This window comes from Eschrichtius robustus, chromosome 19 (genome assembly GCF_028021215.1).
Source record: "Eschrichtius robustus isolate mEscRob2 chromosome 19, mEscRob2.pri, whole genome shotgun sequence".
NCBI lineage: Eukaryota > Metazoa > Chordata > Mammalia > Artiodactyla > Eschrichtiidae > Eschrichtius > Eschrichtius robustus.
In genome coordinates this window covers 44,242,996-44,260,660 of record NC_090842.1, presented here as the reverse complement: position 1 = coordinate 44,260,660, position 17,665 = coordinate 44,242,996, and positions in this window count along the sequence as shown.

Here is a 17,665-nt window from a genome sequence, read left to right as displayed (position 1 = left end):
AAACGAAGCGCTGGGCAGTGGGTGTTCTCAGGCCAAGAGCAGACCTTGTTCGGGGCTGCACCTGCTCTGTGGTTCAAAGGTTCTCTGACTCTGCTCCTTTGGAAGCATTTCAGAGCCGACGCTATCCCTGGGCTGCCAAAGAAAAGAGGCATAGTGGCCTTTCACACTGAAGGCATGGGCTTCTTTCCCATTCAGAAAGTTTATGTTGCCCCTCCCAGGCTCGGCCCCTGGAAAATGCAAGTGGGTGGACTCGATTTGGGCTGCCTGGTGAAACAACTTGCAGTCCCAAGCAGCATGAGTACCTCTCCTGAAGTGTGATTCCCAGCTAGGTAACCTCGGCCTTCGGAGGCTACATGGGAGCAAACATGGCAAACCTGTGGGGAAAGTCTTGGACCACTGACCCATATGCTTGTGCTTGTGCGAGGGTTAGGCAGAAACTTTCCAACACAGGGTTTTCCCCTTACCATAAGCCGTCCCTTTGGGCTGCAGCAGGCGGGGGTTCTGTATCACAGTCTGGGAAGCAGGGCCTCAGGTGAGCCTGCCAACTGACTGCCTGCCCTCCGTCCTAGCCAGCTGAGAAAATATGGCAAGGCTGATGGAACCCACCTACAACGAAATGTTTCTCTGCAGAATAGGAGATTTGGCTACCAAACCTCCGCGTCTCCTCTCCCTCAGAGTGCTGTTCTGGTGTAGACTAGGGAAGGCTCCCAGGGACCCCAGCTTAGGAACGGCTCTTTGCCCACTTGGTTTCATCCGAGAAAGAGCCAGAGGGGCTGATCTCAACCAATAGGGCTGCACACCGTGAGTCCTTCGGGTAGGGCCGTCCTGAGCCAATGTGCCACCTAAGGAATGAAAGCAAAGTTTCCTTGCCACAGGAAAGCACACCGAGGCCTGGTGTTTTCTCTATGAAATTGACGTGAGCTTCAGGGTGAGGCCTATACTACATTGTGGAAAAGCTCGGGGTTACGGCTGTCTTTCTCCGTGTCTCGGACCCATGCCAGGGGCTCAGTCGTCGGGGAATGCTGAGTGGGAGAGGCTGCCTCTCTGCCGGACTCAGAAGGCTTCTACCCTTTAGGGCAAGTCCGTTTGTGTCTTACCTCGTGGAGGAGGAAAGAGGGCGCCTAGAGATATTCTAACATGAACTAGCTAACGACAGAGGAGCTGGAGGAGCTGCTTTCTCGGTGGAAGGAGCCAAAACGCCTGCATCCCTAAGGTCTCTTTGAGGACTGCCAGACACTCTGCCGTCATAGGCCTAAGAATGGGAAATTGTGGCGGCATGGCAACACTTGGAATCCTAGGCTGCGGTGGAAGTGCGACTCTCAAACTGGATGGCAGAAGCTTCCAAGCAGAGTTGTTCTTCCATTTACCAAAGAGAACCCAAGGGTCTGACGCTGGTAGCGTTGTTGCTGCCGAGAACTGGCATCCCCGTGGGCCTGTCGGCTAATTTCCTGTTTCTGGCCCTCTAAGGAAACACTTCCAGAAAGCCTTTGGGACCCGCTTAGAGAGAACAGCTGCGAAGTTGAGGCACTGAGCAGTAACCTAGATACCAGCCCTGGGTCCCAATCACCCACCTCTCTCTGGAGGTTACGTAGCCCACGGAGGGATTCAAGCAGGGAGTTTGCCTTATACACCCGGCACATGAAGCCGGGATGAGATGGAGGGCCACTCTACTGGCCCTCACGCTACGTGGCCCGGAGAAGTTATCATGCAGCAGAATTCAACAACCTTCCTCTACACGTGTGTACCCAAAGGAAGCGCTGGGCAGTGGGTGTTCTCAGGCCAAGAGCAGACCTTGTTCGGGGCTGCACCTGCTCTGTGGTTCAAAGGTTCTCTGACTCTGCTCCTTTGGAAGCATTTCAGAGCCGACGCTATCCCTGGGCTGCCAAAGCAAAGAGGCATAGTGGCCTTTCACACTGAAGGCATGGGCTTCTTTCCCATTCAGAAAGTGTATGTTGCCCCTCCCAGGCTCTGCCCCTGGAAAATGCAAGTGGGTGGACTCGATTTGGGCTGCCTGGTGAAACAACTTGCAGTACCAAGCAGCATGAGTACCTCTCCTGAAGTGTGATTCCCAGCTAGGTAACCTCGGCCTTCGGAGGCTACATGGGAGCAAACATGGCAAACGTGTGGGGAAAGTCTTGGACCACTGACCCATATGCTTGTGCTTGTGCGAGGGTTAGGCAGGAAGTTTCCAACACAGGGTTTTCCCCTTACCATAAGCCGTCCCTTTGGGCTGCAGCAGGCGGGGGTTCTGTATCACAGTCTGGGAAGCAGGGCCTCAGGTGAGCCTGCCAACTGACTGCCTGCCCTCCGTCCTAGCCAGCTGAGAACATATGGCAAGGTTGATGGAACCCACCTACAACGAAATGTTTCTCTGCAGAATAGGAGATTTGGCTACCAAACCTCCGCGTCTCCTCTCCCTCAGAGTGCTGTTCTGGTGTAGACTAGGGAAGGCTCCCAGGGACCCCAGCTTAGGAACGGCTCTTTGCCCACTTGGTTTCATCCGAGAAAGAGCCAGAGGGGCTGATCTCAACAAATAGGGCTGCACACCGTGAGTCCTTCGGGTAGGGCCGTCCTGAGCCAATGTGCCACCTAAGGAATGAAAGCAAAGTTTCCTTGCCACAGGAAAGCACACCGAGGCCTGGTGTTTTCTCTATGAAATTGACGTGAGCTTCAGGGTGAGGCCTATACTACATTGTGGAAAAGCTCGGGGTTAAGGCTGTGTTTCTCCGTGTCTCGGACCCATGCCAGGGGCTCAGTCGTCGGGGAATGCTGAGTGGGAGAGGCTGCCTCTCTGCCGGACTCAGAAGGCTTCTACCCTTTAGGGCAAGTCCGTTTGTGTCTTACCTCGTGGAGGAGGAAAGAGGGCGCCTAGAGATATTCTAACATGAACTAGCTAACGACAGAGGAGCTGGAGGAGCTGCTTTCTCGGTGGAAGGAGCCAAAACGCCTGCATCCCTAAGGTCTCTTTGAGGACTGCCAGACACTCTGCCGTCAGAGGCCTAAGAATGGGAAATTGTGGCGGCATGGCAACACTTGGAATCCTAGGCTGCGGTGGAAGTGCGACTCTCAAACTGGATGGCAGAAGCTTCCAAGCAGAGTTGTTCTTCCATTTACCAAAGAGAACCCAAGGGTCTGTCGCTGGTAGCGTTGTTGCTGCCGAGAACTGGCATCCCCGTGGGCCTGTGGGCTAATTTCCTGTTTCTGGCCCTCTAAGGAAACACTTCCAGAAAGCCTTTGGGACCCGCTTAGAGAGAACAGCTGCGAAGTTGAGGCACTGAGCAGTAACCTAGATACCAGCCCTGGGTCCCAATCACCCACCTCTCTCTGGAGGTTACGTAGCCCACGGAGGGATTCAAGCAGGGAGTTTGCCTTATACACCCGGCATATGAAGCCGGGATGAGATGGAGGGCCACTCTACTGGCCCTCACGCTACGTGGCCCGGAGAAGTTATCACGCAGCAGAATTCAACAACCATCCTCTACACGTGTGTACCCAAACGAAGCGCTGGGCAGTGGGTGTTCTCAGGCCAAGAGCAGACCTTGTTCGGGGCTGCACCTGCTCTGTGGTTCAAAGGTTCTCTGACTCTGCTCCTTTGGAAGCATTTCAGAGCCGACGCTATCCCTGGGCTGCCAAAGCAAAGAGGCATAGTGGCCTTTCACACTGAAGGCATGGGCTTCTTTCCCATTCAGAAAGTGTATGTTGCCCCTCCCAGGCTCGGCCCCTGGAAAATGCAAGTGGGTGGACTCGATTTGGGCTGCCTGGTGAAACAACTTGCAGTCCCAAGCAGCATGAGTACCTCTCCTGAAGTGTGATTCCCAGCTAGGTAACCTCGGCCTTCGGAGGCTACATGGGAGCAAACATGGCAAACGTGTGGGGAAAGTCTTGGACCACTGACCCATATGCTTGTGCTTGTGCGAGGGTTAGGCAGGAACTTTCCAACACAGGGTTTTCCCCTTACCATAAGCCGTCCCTTTGGGCTGCAGCAGGCGGGGGTTCTGTATCACAGTCTGGGAAGCAGGGCCTCAGGTGAGCCTGCCAACTGACTGCCTGCCCTCCGTCCTAGCCAGCTGAGAACATATGGCAAGGCTGATGGAACCCACCTACAACGAAATGTTTCTCTGCAGAATAGGAGATTTGGCTACCAAACCTCCGCGTCTCCTCTCCCTCAGAGTGCTGTTCTGGTGTAGACTAGGGAAGGCTCCCAGGGACCCCAGCTTAGGAACGGCTCTTTGCCCACTTGGTTTCATCCGAGAAAGAGCCAGAGGGGCTGATCTCAACAAATAGGGCTGCACACCGTGAGTCCTTCGGGTAGGGCCGTCCTGAGCCAATGTGCCACCTAAGGAATGAAAGCAAAGTTTCCTTGCCACAGGAAAGCACATCGAGGCCTGGTGTTTTCTCTATGAAATTGACGTGAGCTTCAGGGTGAGGCCTATACTACATTGTGGAAAAGCTCGGGGTTACGGCTGTCTTTCTCCGTGTCTCGGACCCATGCCAGGGGCTCAGTCGTCGGGGAATGCTGAGTGGGAGAGGCTGCCTCTCTGCCGGACTCAGAAGGCTTCTACCCTTTAGGGCAAGTCCGTTTGTGTCTTACCTCGTGGAGGAGGAAAGAGGGCGCCTAGAGATATTCTAACATGAACTAGCTAACGACAGAGGAGCTGGAGGAGCTGCTTTCTCGGTGGAAGGAGCCAAAACGCCTGCATCCCTAAGGTCTCTTTGAGGACTGCCAGACACTCTGCCGTCAGAGGCCTAAGAATGGGAAATTGTGGCGGCATGGCAACACTTGGAATCCTAGGCTGCGGTGGAAGTGCGACTCTCAAACTGGATGGCAGAAGCTTCCAAGCAGAGTTGTTCTTCCATTTACCAAAGAGAACCCAAGGGTCTGACGCTGGTAGCGTTGTTGCTGCCGAGAACTGGCATCCCCGTGGGCCTGTCGGCTAATTTCCTGTTTCTGGCCCTCTAAGGAAACACTTCCAGAAAGCCTTTGGGACCCGCTTAGAGAGAACAGCTGCGAAGTTGAGGCACTGAGCAGTAACCTAGATACCAGCCCTGGGTCCCAATCACCCACCTCTCTCTGGAGGTTACGTAGCCCACGGAGGGATTCAAGCAGGGAGTTTGCCTTATACACCCGGCACATGAAGCCGGGATGAGATGGAGGGCCACTCTACTGGCCCTCACGCTACGTGGCCCGGAGAAGTTATCACGCAGCAGAATTCAACAACCTTCCTCTACACGTGTGTACCCAAAGGAAGCGCTGGGCAGTGGGTGTTCTCAGGCCAAGAGCAGACCTTGTTCGGGGCTGCACCTGCTCTGTGGTTCAAAGGTTCTCTGACTCTGCTCCATTGGAAGCATTTCAGAGCCGACGCTATCCCTGGGCTGCCAAAGCAAAGAGGCATAGTGGCCTTTCACACTGAAGGCATGGGCTTCTTTCCCATTCAGAAAGTGTATGTTGCCCCTCCCAGGCTCTGCCCCTGGAAAATGCAAGTGGGTGGACTCGATTTGGGCTGCCTGGTGAAACAACTTGCAGTCCCAAGCAGCATGAGTACCTCTCCTGAAGTGTGATTCCCAGCTAGGTAACCTCGGCCTTCGGAGGCTACATGGGAGCAAACATGGCAAACGTGTGGGGAAAGTCTTGGACCACTGACCCATATGCTTGTGCTTGTGCGAGGGTTAGGCAGGAAGTTTCCAACACAGGGTTTTCCCCTTACCATAAGCCGTCCCTTTGGGCTGCAGCAGGCGGGGGTTCTGTATCACAGTCTGGGAAGCAGGGCCTCAGGTGAGCCTGCCAACTGACTGCCTGCCCTCCGTCCTAGCCAGCTGAGAACATATGGCAAGGCTGATGGAACCCACCTACAACGAAATGTTTCTCTGCAGAATAGGAGATTTGGCTACCAAACCTCCGCGTCTCCTCTCCCTCAGAGTGCTGTTCTGGTGTAGACTAGGGAAGGCTCCCAGGGACCCCAGCTTAGGAACGGCTCTTTGCCCACTTGGTTTCATCCGAGAAAGAGCCAGAGGGGCTGATCTCAACAAATAGGGCTGCACACCGTGAGTCCTTCGGGTAGGGCCGTCCTGAGCCAATGTGCCACCTAAGGAATGAAAGCAAAGTTTCCTTGCCACAGGAAAGCACACCGAGGCCTGGTGTTTTCTCTATGAAATTGACGTGAGCTTCAGGGTGAGGCCTATACTACATTGTGGAAAAGCTCGGGGTTAAGGCTGTGTTTCTCCGTGTCTCGGACCCATGCCAGGGGCTCAGTCGTCGGGGAATGCTGAGTGGGAGAGGCTGCCTCTCTGCCGGACTCAGAAGGCTTCTACCCTTTAGGGCAAGTCCGTTTGTGTCTTACCTCGTGGAGGAGGAAAGAGGGCGCCTAGAGATATTCTAACATGAACTAGCTAACGACAGAGGAGCTGGAGGAGCTGCTTTCTCGGTGGAAGGAGCCAAAACGCCTGCATCCCTAAGGTCTCTTTGAGGACTGCCAGACACTCTGCCGTCAGAGGCCTAAGAATGGGAAATTGTGGCGGCATGGCAACACTTGGAATCCTAGGCTGCGGTGGAAGTGCGACTCTCAAACTGGATGGCAGAAGCTTCCAAGCAGAGTTGTTCTTCCATTTACCAAAGAGAACCCAAGGGTCTGTCGCTGGTAGCGTTGTTGCTGCCGAGAACTGGCATCCCCGTGGGCCTGTCGGCTAATTTCCTGTTTCTGGCCCTCTAAGGAAACACTTCCAGAAAGCCTTTGGGACCCGCTTAGAGAGAACAGCTGCGAAGTTGAGGCACTGAGCAGTAACCTAGATACCAGCCCTGGGTCCCAATCACCCACCTCTCTCTGGAGGTTACGTAGCCCACGGAGGGATTCAAGCAGGGAGTTTGCCTTATACACCCGGCACATGAAGCCGGGATGAGATGGAGGGCCACTCTACTGGCCCTCACGCTACGTGGCCCGGAGAAGTTATCACGCAGCAGAATTCAACAACCTTCCTCTACACGTGTGTACCCAAACGAAGCGCTGGGCAGTGGGTGTTCTCAGGCCAAGAGCAGACCTTGTTCGGGGCTGCACCTGCTCTGTGGTTCAAAGGTTCTCTGACTCTGCTCCTTTGGAAGCATTTCAGAGCCGACGCTATCCCTGGGCTGCCAAAGCAAAGAGGCATAGTGGCCTTTCACACTGAAGGCATGGGCTTCTTTCCCATTCAGAAAGTGTATGTTGCCCCTCCCAGGCTCGGCCCCTGGAAAATGCAAGTGGGTGGACTCGATTTGGGCTGCCTGGTGAAACAACTTGCAGTCCCAAGCAGCATGAGTACCTCTCCTGAAGTGTGATTCCCAGCTAGGTAACCTCGGCCTTCGGAGGCTACATGGGAGCAAACATGGCAAACGTGTGGGGAAAGTCTTGGACCACTGACCCATATGCTTGTGCTTGTGCGAGGGTTAGGCAGGAACTTTCCAACACAGGGTTTTCCCCTTACCATAAGCCGTCCCTTTGGGCTGCAGCAGGCGGGGGTTCTGTATCACAGTCTGGGAAGCAGGGCCTCAGGTGAGCCTGCCAACTGACTGCCTGCCCTCCGTCCTAGCCAGCTGAGAACATATGGCAAGGCTGATGGAACCCACCTACAACGAAATGTTTCTCTGCAGAATAGGAGATTTGGCTACCAAACCTCCGCGTCTCCTCTCCCTCAGAGTGCTGTTCTGGTGTAGACTAGGGAAGGCTCCCAGGGACCCCAGATTAGGAACGGCTCTTTGCCCACTTGGTTTCATCCGAGAAAGAGCCAGAGGGGCTGATCTCAACAAATAGGGCTGCACACCGTGAGTCCTTCGGGTAGGGCCGTCCTGAGCCAATGTGCCACCTAAGGAATGAAAGCAAAGTTTCCTTGCCACAGGAAAGCACATCGAGGCCTGGTGTTTTCTCTATGAAATTGACGTGAGCTTCAGGGTGAGGCCTATACTACATTGTGGAAAAGCTCGGGGTTACGGCTGTCTTTCTCCGTGTCTCGGACCCATGCCAGGGGCTCAGTCGTCGGGGAATGCTGAGTGGGAGAGGCTGCCTCTCTGCCGGACTCAGAAGGCTTCTACCCTTTAGGGCAAGTCCGTTTGTGTCTTACCTCGTGGAGGAGGAAAGAGGGCGCCTAGAGATATTCTAACATGAACTAGCTAACGACAGAGGAGCTGGAGGAGCTGCTTTCTCGGTGGAAGGAGCCAAAACGCCTGCATCCCTAAGGTCTCTTTGAGGACTGCCAGACACTCTGCCGTCAGACACCTAAGAATGGGAAATTGTGGCGGCATGGCAACACTTGGAATCCTAGGCTGCGGTGGAAGTGCGACTCTCAAACTGGATGGCAGAAGCTTCCAAGCAGAGTTGTTCTTCCATTTACCAAAGAGAACCCAAGGGTCTGACGCTGGTAGCGTTGTTGCTGCCGAGAACTGGCATCCCCGTGGGCCTGTCGGCTAATTTCCTGTTTCTGGCCCTCTAAGGAAACACTTCCAGAAAGCCTTTGGGACCCGCTTAGAGAGAACAGCTGCGAAGTTGAGGCACTGAGCAGTAACCTAGATACCAGCCCTGGGTCCCAATCACCCACCTCTCTCTGGAGGTTACGTAGCCCACGGAGGGATTCAAGCAGGGAGTTTGCCTTATACACCCGGCACATGAAGCCGGGATGAGATGGAGGGCCACTCTACTGGCCCTCACGCTACGTGGCCCGGAGAAGTTATCACGCAGCAGAATTCAACAACCTTCCTCTACACGTGTGTACCCAAACGAAGCGCTGGGCAGTGGGTGTTCTCAGGCCAAAGCAGACCTTGTTCGGGGCTGCACCTGCTCTGTGGTTCAAAGGTTCTCTGACTCTGCTCCTTTGGAAGCATTTCAGAGCCGACGCTATCCCTGGGCTGCCAAAGCAAAGGGGCATAGTGGCCTTTCACACTGAAGGCATGGGCTTCTTTCCCATTCAGAAAGTGTATGTTGCCCCTCCCAGGCTCGGCCCCTGGAAAATACAAGTGGGTGGACACGATTTGGGCTGCCTGGTGAAACAACTTGCAGTCCCAAGCTGCATGAGTACCTCTCCTGAAGTGTGATTCCCAGCTAGGTAACCTCGGCCTTCGGAGGCTACATGGGAGCAAACATGGCAAACGTGTGGGGAAAGTCTTGGACCACTGACCCATATGCTTGTGCTTGTGCAAGGGTTAGGCAGGAACTTTCCAACACAGGGTTTTCCCCTTACCATAAGCCGTCCCTTTGGGCTGCAGCAGGCGGGGGTTCTGTATCACAGTCTGGGAAGCAGGGCCTCAGGTGAGCCTGCCAACTGACTGCCTGCCCTCCGTCCTAGCCAGCTGAGAACATATGGCAAGGCTGATGGAACCCACCTACAACGAAATGTTTCTCTGCAGAATAGGAGATTTGGCTACCAAACCTCCGCGTCTCCTCTCCCTCAGAGTGCTGTTCTGGTGTAGACTAGGGAAGGCTCCCAGGGACCCCAGATTAGGAACGGCTCTTTGCCCACTTGGTTTCATCCGAGAAAGAGCCAGAGGGGCTGATCTCAACAAATAGGGCTGCACACCGTGAGTCCTTCGGGTAGGGCCGTCCTGAGCCAATGTGCCACCTAAGGAATGAAAGCAAAGTTTCCTTGCCACAGGAAAGCACACCGAGGCCTGGTGTTTTCTCTATGAAATTGACGTGAGCTTCAGGGTGAGGCCAACACTACATTGTGGAAAAGCTCGGGGTTACGGCTGTCTTTCTCCGTGTCTCGGACCCATGCCAGGGGCTCAGTCGTCGGGGAATGCTGAGTGGGAGAGGCTGCCTCTCTGCCGGACTCAGAAGGCTTCTTCCCTTTAGGGCAAGTCCGTTTGTGTCTTACCTCGTGGAGGAGGAAAGAGGGCGCCTAGAGATATTCTAACATGAACTAGCTAACGACAGAGGAGCTGGAGGAGCTGCTTTCTCGGTGGAAGGAGCCAAAACGCCTGCATCCCTAAGGTCTCTTTGAGGACTGCCAGACACTCTGCCGTCATAGGCCTAAGAATGGGAAATTGTGGCGGCATGGCAACACTTGGAATCCTAGGCTGCGGTGGAAGTGCGACTCTCAAACTGGATGGCAGAAGCTTCCAAGCAGAGTTGTTCTTCCATTTACCAAAGAGAACCCAAGGGTCTGAAGCTGGTAGCGTTGTTGCTGCCGAGAACTGGCATCCCCGTCGGCCTGTCGGCTAATTTCCTGTTTCTGGCCCTCTAAGGAAACACTTCCAGAAAGCCTTTGGGACCCGCTTAGAGAGAACAGCTGCGAAGTTGAGGCACTGAGCAGTAACCTAGGTAACAGCCCTGGGTCCCAATCACCCACCTCTCTCTGGAGGTTACGTAGCCCACGGAGGGATTCAAGCAGGGAGTTTGCCTTATACACCCGGCACATGAAGCCGGGATGAGATGGAGGGCCACTCTACTGGCCTTCACGCTACGTGGCCCGGAGAAGTTATCACGCAGCAGAATTCAACAACCTTCCTCTACACGTGTGTACCCAAACGAAGCGCTGGGCAGTGGGTGTTCTCACGCCAAGAGCAGACCTTGTTCGGGGCTGCACCTGCTCTGTGGTTCAAAGGTTCTCTGACTCTGCTCCTTTGGAAGCATTTCAGAGCCGACGCTATCCATGGGCTGCCAAAGCAAAGAGGCATAGTGGCCTTTCACACTGAAGGCATGGGCTTCTTTCCCATTCAGAAAGTGTATGTTGCCCCTCCCAGGCTCGGCCCCTGGAAAATGCAAGTGGGTGGACTCGATTTGGGCTGCCTGGTGAAACAACTTGCAGTCCCAAGCAGCATGAGTACCTCTCCTGAAGTGTGATTCCCAGCTAGGTAACCTCGGCCTTCGGAGGCTAGATGGGAGCAAACATGGTAAACTTGTGGGGAAAGTCTTGGACCACTGACCCATATGCTTGTGCTTGTGCGAGGGTTAGGCAGGAACTTTCCAACACAGGGTTTTCCCCTTACCATAAGCCGTCCCTTCGGGCTGCAGCAGGCGGGGGTTCTGTATCACAGTCTGGGAAGCAGGGCCTCAGGTGAGCCTGCCAACTGACTGCCTGCCCTCCGTCCTAGCCAGCTGAGAACATATGACAAGGCTGATGGAACCCACCTACAACGAAATGTTTCTCTGCAGAATAGGAGATTTGGCTACCAAACCTCCGCGTCTCCTCTCCCTCAGAGTGCTGTTCTGGTGTAGACTAGGGAAGGTTCCCAGGGACCCCAGCTTAGGAACGGCTGTTTGCCCACTTGGTTTCATCCGAGAAAGAGCCAGAGGGGCTGATCTCAACAAATAGGGCTGCACACCGTGAGTCCTTCGGGTAGGGCCGTCCTGAGCCAATGTGCCACCTAAGGAATGAAAGCAAAGTTTCCTTGCCACAGGAAAGCACACCGAGGCCTGGTGTTTTCTCTATGAAATTGACGTGAGCTTCAGGGTGAGGCCAACACTACATTGTGGAAAAGCTCGTGGTTACGGCTGTATTTCTCCGTGTCTCGGACCCATGCCAGGGGCTCAGTCGTCGGGGAATGCTGAGTGGGAGAGGCTGCCTTTCTGCCGGACTCAGAAGGCTTCTTCCCTTTAGGGCAAGTCCGTTTGGTCTTACCACGTGGAGGAGGAAAGAGGGCGCCTAGAGATATTCTAACATGAACTAGCTAACGACAGAGGAGCTGGAGGACCTGCTTTCTCGGTGGAAGGAGCCAAAACGCCTGCATCCCTAAGGTCTCTTTGAGGACTGCCAGACACTCTGCCGTCAGAGGCCTAAGAATGGGAAATTGTGGCGGCATGGCAACACTTGGAATCCTAGGCTGCGGTGGAAGTGCGACTCTCAAACTGGATGGCAGAAGCTTCCAAGCAGAGTTGTTCTTCCATTTACCAAAGAGAACCCAAGGGTCTGTCGCTGGTAGCGTTGTTGCTGCCGAGAACTGGCATCCCCGTGGGCCTGTGGGCTAATTTCCTGTTTCTGGCCCTCTAAGGAAACACTTCCAGAAAGCCTTTGGGACCCGCTTAGAGAGAACAGCTGCGAAGTTGAGGCACTGAGCAGTAACCTAGATACCAGCCCTGGGTCCCAATCACCCACCTCTCTCTGGAGGTTACGTAGCCCACGGAGGGATTCAAGCAGGGAGTTTGCCTTATACACCCGGCACATGAAGCCGGGATGAGATGGAGGGCCACTCTACTGGCCCTCACGCTACGTGGCCCGGAGAAGTTATCACGCAGCAGAATTCAACAACCTTCCTCTACACGTGTGTACCCAAAGGAAGCGCTGGGCAGTGGGTGTTCTCAGGCCAAGAGCAGACCTTGTTCGGGGCTGCACCTGCTCTGTGGTTCAAAGGTTCTCTGACTCTGCTCCATTGGAAGCATTTCAGAGCCGACGCTATCCCTGGGCTGCCAAAGCAAAGAGGCATAGTGGCCTTTCACACTGAAGGCATGGGCTTCTTTCCCATTCAGAAAGTGTATGTTGCCCCTCCCAGGCTCTGCCCCTGGAAAATGCAAGTGGGTGGACTCGATTTGGGCTGCCTGGTGAAACAACTTGCAGTACCAAGCAGCATGAGTACCTCTCCTGAAGTGTGATTCCCAGCTAGGTAACCTCGGCCTTCGGAGGCTACATGGGAGCAAACATGGCAAACGTGTGGGGAAAGTCTTGGACCACTGACCCATATGCTTGTGCTTGTGCGAGGGTTAGGCAGGAAGTTTCCAACACAGGGTTTTCCCCTTACCATAAGCCGTCCCTTTGGGCTGCAGCAGGCGGGGGTTCTGTATCACAGTCTGGGAAGCAGGGCCTCAGGTGAGCCTGCCAACTGACTGCCTGCCCTCCGTCCTAGCCAGCTGAGAACATATGGCAAGGCTGATGGAACCCACCTACAACGAAATGTTTCTCTGCAGAATAGGAGATTTGGCTACCAAACCTCCGCGTCTCCTCTCCCTCAGAGTGCTGTTCTGGTGTAGACTAGGGAAGGCTCCCAGGGACCCCAGCTTAGGAACGGCTCTTTGCCCACTTGGTTTCATCCGAGAAAGAGCCAGAGGGGCTGATCTCAACAAATAGGGCTGCACACCGTGAGTCCTTCGGGTAGGGCCGTCCTGAGCCAATGTGCCACCTAAGGAATGAAAGCAAAGTTTCCTTGCCACAGGAAAGCACACCGAGGCCTGGTGTTTTCTCTATGAAATTGACGTGAGCTTCAGGGTGAGGCCTATACTACATTGTGGAAAAGCTCGGGGTTAAGGCTGTGTTTCTCCGTGTCTCGGACCCATGCCAGGGGCTCAGTCGTCGGGGAATGCTGAGTGGGAGAGGCTGCCTCTCTGCCGGACTCAGAAGGCTTCTACCCTTTAGGGCAAGTCCGTTTGTGTCTTACCTCGTGGAGGAGGAAAGAGGGCGCCTAGAGATATTCTAACATGAACTAGCTAACGACAGAGGAGCTGGAGGAGCTGCTTTCTCGGTGGAAGGAGCCAAAACGCCTGCATCCCTAAGGTCTCTTTGAGGACTGCCAGACACTCTGCCGTCAGAGGCCTAAGAATGGGAAATTGTGGCGGCATGGCAACACTTGGAATCCTAGGCTGCGGTGGAAGTGCGACTCTCAAACTGGATGGCAGAAGCTTCCAAGCAGAGTTGTTCTTCCATTTACCAAAGAGAACCCAAGGGTCTGTCGCTGGTAGCGTTGTTGCTGCCGAGAACTGGCATCCCCGTGGGCCTGTGGGCTAATTTCCTGTTTCTGGCCCTCTAAGGAAACACTTCCAGAAAGCCTTTGGGACCCGCTTAGAGAGAACAGCTGCGAAGTTGAGGCACTGAGCAGTAACCTAGATACCAGCCCTGGGTCCCAATCACCCACCTCTCTCTGGAGGTTACGTAGCCCACGGAGGGATTCAAGCAGGGAGTTTGCCTTATACACCCGGCATATGAAGCCGGGATGAGATGGAGGGCCACTCTACTGGCCCTCACGCTACGTGGCCCGGAGAAGTTATCACGCAGCAGAATTCAACAACCATCCTCTACACGTGTGTACCCAAACGAAGCGCTGGGCAGTGGGTGTTCTCAGGCCAAGAGCAGACCTTGTTCGGGGCTGCACCTGCTCTGTGGTTCAAAGGTTCTCTGACTCTGCTCCTTTGGAAGCATTTCAGAGCCGACGCTATCCCTGGGCTGCCAAAGCAAAGAGGCATAGTGGCCTTTCACACTGAAGGCATGGGCTTCTTTCCCATTCAGAAAGTGTATGTTGCCCCTCCCAGGCTCGGCCCCTGGAAAATGCAAGTGGGTGGACTCGATTTGGGCTGCCTGGTGAAACAACTTGCAGTCCCAAGCAGCATGAGTACCTCTCCTGAAGTGTGATTCCCAGCTAGGTAACCTCGGCCTTCGGAGGCTACATGGGAGCAAACATGGCAAACGTGTGGGGAAAGTCTTGGACCACTGACCCATATGCTTGTGCTTGTGCGAGGGTTAGGCAGGAACTTTCCAACACAGGGTTTTCCCCTTACCATAAGCCGTCCCTTTGGGCTGCAGCAGGCGGGGGTTCTGTATCACAGTCTGGGAAGCAGGGCCTCAGGTGAGCCTGCCAACTGACTGCCTGCCCTCCGTCCTAGCCAGCTGAGAACATATGGCAAGGCTGATGGAACCCACCTACAACGAAATGTTTCTCTGCAGAATAGGAGATTTGGCTACCAAACCTCCGCGTCTCCTCTCCCTCAGAGTGCTGTTCTGGTGTAGACTAGGGAAGGCTCCCAGGGACCCCAGATTAGGAACGGCTCTTTGCCCACTTGGTTTCATCCGAGAAAGAGCCAGAGGGGCTGATCTCAACAAATAGGGCTGCACACCGTGAGTCCTTCGGGTAGGGCCGTCCTGAGCCAATGTGCCACCTAAGGAATGAAAGCAAAGTTTCCTTGCCACAGGAAAGCACATCGAGGCCTGGTGTTTTCTCTATGAAATTGACGTGAGCTTCAGGGTGAGGCCTATACTACATTGTGGAAAAGCTCGGGGTTACGGCTGTCTTTCTCCGTGTCTCGGACCCATGCCAGGGGCTCAGTCGTCGGGGAATGCTGAGTGGGAGAGGCTGCCTCTCTGCCGGACTCAGAAGGCTTCTACCCTTTAGGGCAAGTCCGTTTGTGTCTTACCTCGTGGAGGAGGAAAGAGGGCGCCTAGAGATATTCTAACATGAACTAGCTAACGACAGAGGAGCTGGAGGAGCTGCTTTCTCGGTGGAAGGAGCCAAAACGCCTGCATCCCTAAGGTCTCTTTGAGGACTGCCAGACACTCTGCCGTCAGACACCTAAGAATGGGAAATTGTGGCGGCATGGCAACACTTGGAATCCTAGGCTGCGGTGGAAGTGCGACTCTCAAACTGGATGGCAGAAGCTTCCAAGCAGAGTTGTTCTTCCATTTACCAAAGAGAACCCAAGGGTCTGACGCTGGTAGCGTTGTTGCTGCCGAGAACTGGCATCCCCGTGGGCCTGTCGGCTAATTTCCTGTTTCTGGCCCTCTAAGGAAACACTTCCAGAAAGCCTTTGGGACCCGCTTAGAGAGAACAGCTGCGAAGTTGAGGCACTGAGCAGTAACCTAGATACCAGCCCTGGGTCCCAATCACCCACCTCTCTCTGGAGGTTACGTAGCCCACGGAGGGATTCAAGCAGGGAGTTTGCCTTATACACCCGGCACATGAAGCCGGGATGAGATGGAGGGCCACTCTACTGGCCCTCACGCTACGTGGCCCGGAGAAGTTATCACGCAGCAGAATTCAACAACCTTCCTCTACACGTGTGTACCCAAACGAAGCGCTGGGCAGTGGGTGTTCTCAGGCCAAAGCAGACCTTGTTCGGGGCTGCACCTGCTCTGTGGTTCAAAGGTTCTCTGACTCTGCTCCTTTGGAAGCATTTCAGAGCCGACGCTATCCCTGGGCTGCCAAAGCAAAGGGGCATAGTGGCCTTTCACACTGAAGGCATGGGCTTCTTTCCCATTCAGAAAGTGTATGTTGCCCCTCCCAGGCTCGGCCCCTGGAAAATACAAGTGGGTGGACACGATTTGGGCTGCCTGGTGAAACAACTTGCAGTCCCAAGCTGCATGAGTACCTCTCCTGAAGTGTGATTCCCAGCTAGGTAACCTCGGCCTTCGGAGGCTACATGGGAGCAAACATGGCAAACGTGTGGGGAAAGTCTTGGACCACTGACCCATATGCTTGTGCTTGTGCAAGGGTTAGGCAGGAACTTTCCAACACAGGGTTTTCCCCTTACCATAAGCCGTCCCTTTGGGCTGCAGCAGGCGGGGGTTCTGTATCACAGTCTGGGAAGCAGGGCCTCAGGTGAGCCTGCCAACTGACTGCCTGCCCTCCGTCCTAGCCAGCTGAGAACATATGGCAAGGCTGATGGAACCCACCTACAACGAAATGTTTCTCTGCAGAATAGGAGATTTGGCTACCAAACCTCCGCGTCTCCTCTCCCTCAGAGTGCTGTTCTGGTGTAGACTAGGGAAGGCTCCCAGGGACCCCAGATTAGGAACGGCTCTTTGCCCACTTGGTTTCATCCGAGAAAGAGCCAGAGGGGCTGATCTCAACAAATAGGGCTGCACACCGTGAGTCCTTCGGGTAGGGCCGTCCTGAGCCAATGTGCCACCTAAGGAATGAAAGCAAAGTTTCCTTGCCACAGGAAAGCACACCGAGGCCTGGTGTTTTCTCTATGAAATTGACGTGAGCTTCAGGGTGAGGCCAACACTACATTGTGGAAAAGCTCGGGGTTACGGCTGTCTTTCTCCGTGTCTCGGACCCATGCCAGGGGCTCAGTCGTCGGGGAATGCTGAGTGGGAGAGGCTGCCTCTCTGCCGGACTCAGAAGGCTTCTTCCCTTTAGGGCAAGTCCGTTTGTGTCTTACCTCGTGGAGGAGGAAAGAGGGCGCCTAGAGATATTCTAACATGAACTAGCTAACGACAGAGGAGCTGGAGGAGCTGCTTTCTCGGTGGAAGGAGCCAAAACGCCTGCATCCCTAAGGTCTCTTTGAGGACTGCCAGACACTCTGCCGTCATAGGCCTAAGAATGGGAAATTGTGGCGGCATGGCAACACTTGGAATCCTAGGCTGCGGTGGAAGTGCGACTCTCAAACTGGATGGCAGAAGCTTCCAAGCAGAGTTGTTCTTCCATTTACCAAAGAGAACCCAAGGGTCTGAAGCTGGTAGCGTTGTTGCTGCCGAGAACTGGCATCCCCGTCGGCCTGTCGGCTAATTTCCTGTTTCTGGCCCTCTAAGGAAACACTTCCAGAAAGCCTTTGGGACCCGCTTAGAGAGAACAGCTGCGAAGTTGAGGCACTGAGCAGTAACCTAGGTAACAGCCCTGGGTCCCAATCACCCACCTCTCTCTGGAGGTTACGTAGCCCACGGAGGGATTCAAGCAGGGAGTTTGCCTTATACACCCGGCACATGAAGCCGGGATGAGATGGAGGGCCACTCTACTGGCCTTCACGCTACGTGGCCCGGAGAAGTTATCACGCAGCAGAATTCAACAACCTTCCTCTACACGTGTGTACCCAAACGAAGCGCTGGGCAGTGGGTGTTCTCACGCCAAGAGCAGACCTTGTTCGGGGCTGCACCTGCTCTGTGGTTCAAAGGTTCTCTGACTCTGCTCCTTTGGAAGCATTTCAGAGCCGACGCTATCCATGGGCTGCCAAAGCAAAGAGGCATAGTGGCCTTTCACACTGAAGGCATGGGCTTCTTTCCCATTCAGAAA